The sequence below is a fragment of the Phodopus roborovskii genome, unplaced genomic scaffold (assembly GCF_943737965.1).
Source record: "Phodopus roborovskii unplaced genomic scaffold, PHOROB, whole genome shotgun sequence".
Classification (NCBI taxonomy): domain Eukaryota; kingdom Metazoa; phylum Chordata; class Mammalia; order Rodentia; family Cricetidae; genus Phodopus; species Phodopus roborovskii.
Window position 1 is genome coordinate 32,486,109 of NW_026126571.1, and position 2,716 is coordinate 32,488,824.

Sequence of the window (2,716 nt, forward strand, 5' to 3'; positions counted from 1 at the left end):
AAGAAACCCCTCACTTGAAATGAAGGACTAACCTGTAAACCAATATCTGTTCCTTGGAATTTGCTAACTTCCCCTCACAATGGAGATAACAAGATTCCAAGAATTCACACTGCCCCTCCTTTCTTGTGAGTCAGCAGGTGGTGAGTAGGGTCCTTAGGAAACAAAGAGATAGCTGCAAATGCAGTTTGCCCAGACAAAATTAATTAGCTCATCCTGAGGCCCTAAGGTCTGTTGACCCTAATAGGGAGACCATCTGGCCTGAAAGAGTCACATACTCAATAGACAGAAGGCCCCACCCCCATCCTAAGCTTGTGGGTTTGCCTATAAAAACACCTGTGGGGGGGGAGAGGGAGGGGGAGGCGGCTTATCTCTAGCTTGCCTGCTGGAGGAGCCCATTTGCTCAAATGTTTCCTGTTCATTAAAGCCTCTTGCGTGTTGCAGCAGATGTACTAGACATTGAGTTCTTGGGGGTACCGACCGAAATTAGGAGACTACTCATCCTGAGGGTCTTACAAACAAAACAAAACAAAACAAAACACAGCCAAGGTAGGGAGAAGAAGCTACCTAATGGGTAGTTGGATTCCTAACTCGCGGGTAGTTGGGGAAGGGAGGAGCTTGGTGACTGGAATGAACATGAATTGCATAGGATAGTGAAAGACCCCCACTATGCTTATTGCCTCTTAAAATTACTCGTACTAATTTGCTAATGTCAAGTTATGAGAAAAGTACAGGAGGGAACCAGGTGCTGCTCTCATCCAACACCAACCAGATATCTGTGGTCTGAAGCTTGGACCAAAGAGAGGTCAGCAGGACAGTATCCAGGATGCTGAGATAGTCATAACTGAATTCTTTGTATTCTTTGTGCCCAACCCGAATAACCAACTGTCCTTGGTTAACTACAACTGCTACATTTAGATGAAACAATGAAATCCCTGTAACCATGCTTCTGCTTCTGTAAGCCTGCTTCTTGCCATACCAACCTTATATAAACTGCATATGCTTTAACTAGGCTCGCTCTCTCAGTCTCACGAATGACTGAAGCATCCATAGGTACCTGTGTGTAAACAATAAATAACCTCTTGCACTTGCATCCAGTGGTATGCAAGTCTTGTCTCTTGGGGGCAAGGGCCTTCCCCACTGACAGGCTCAAAACTCTTGGGGCCTCCTGGAGTCTTTCATTGGAGTTTCCACCAAGATTGGAGACCCTTCCCCCTAGAGACTGACACTGACACCCATCGGGAGGTAAGCTGGCCAGTGCTTAATTTCTGTTCTTTGTTGTCTGGTTCATACTTGTTGCTTGTTGTGCAGTGATCGGTTAACGACTAGTCGTGTCTGTAGGTGGCTTGAGAAGGAGCTGACAGGCTTGGACTTCTACCCGCCACCCTGGGAGACATTCCAGGGATCTGGGGCCCCCGATGTTTTGGGGCCCACAACAAGTCCCAGGGATTCGTGGTTTTGGAGGGGCCTGGGGGTTTAAGACCCTCTGTGCCTCCAACTCAGTATCTGGTTTCGGTTTTACGCTGAAAACGCACAGTGTGTCTTTCTGCCGGCTGTCTATGTGTTTTGTCTGTTCTGTTTATCTGTCTGATTCTTTATTTTGAAGAAAATATGGAACAATCTTTAACCACCCCCTTAAGTTTACTTTAGATCATTGATGAGGTACAGAGCCGCGCTCACAATCAGTTAGTTAATATGGGAAAAAAAAAAAAAAAGAAAGAAAAAAAAAACGCATCTATCTGGAAGCCCGGAAAAACGTCTTAGAGGATGATGAAAAGCCCACTCTGTTGCCAAATAAAATTGAGGAAATTTTTCCTCTAAATCGTCCCTACTGGGACTTTAACAGCTACTTCTTTATCATCAGTTACTCACAGCGGGTCTCTGTGGCCTGGGGCGTCGTCCTATGAATTTGGCTGAGGTAGGACAGATAACCCAGGGACTGGAGGAAACTCACACTGCATTTTTGGAGAGGCTAAAGGAAGCCTACCTTATGTATACACCCTTTGCTCCTGATAGTAACGATCAAATGGGCAATGTTTCTACGGCTTTCATTTGTCATTTGGCTCCAGATATTAGGACTAAGTTGCAGAGACTAGATAATTTACAAGATTATAGCCTGCAGGATCTTGTAAAGGAAGGAGAAAAGATCTTTAATAATAGAGAAACACCTGACAAAAAAGAAGAAAGACTTAGAAAGTTGCAGGAGGAAAGAGAGGACAAGTTAAAAAAAAAAAAAAACAAAAACAAAAAAACAAAAAGGAACTAGAGGAGAGAGAGAAAGAGAAGGACCATAGGAACCGGAGAGAATTAAGACAAATCCTGGTCACTTGTAGCTCAGAATAATCATAGTGCAGAAAGTCAGGAAAGGAAGGGAAAAAAGAAACGAGGCCCAGGGTAGATGGAGACCAATGTGCCTACTGCAAAGAAAAAGGCCATTGAGTCAAAGATTGCCATAAGAGACCTAAAAATCAGTGGCATGGGGAAGGACCCCAAAGACCAACTCAGCTTCTAGCCCTAGATGAAGATTAGGGCGGTTGGGGCCAGGAGCCCCCTCCTCCAGCCCAGGCTAACCTTAAAAGTCGGGGGGGGGGGCAGCCAGTCACCTTCCTGGTGGACACTGGAGCCCAACATTCAGTTCTCACCGAAAAGAACGGGCCATTGAATACCAAAACAGCTTATGTACAAGGAGCCACCAGAGGAAAAAAATACTGATGGACCA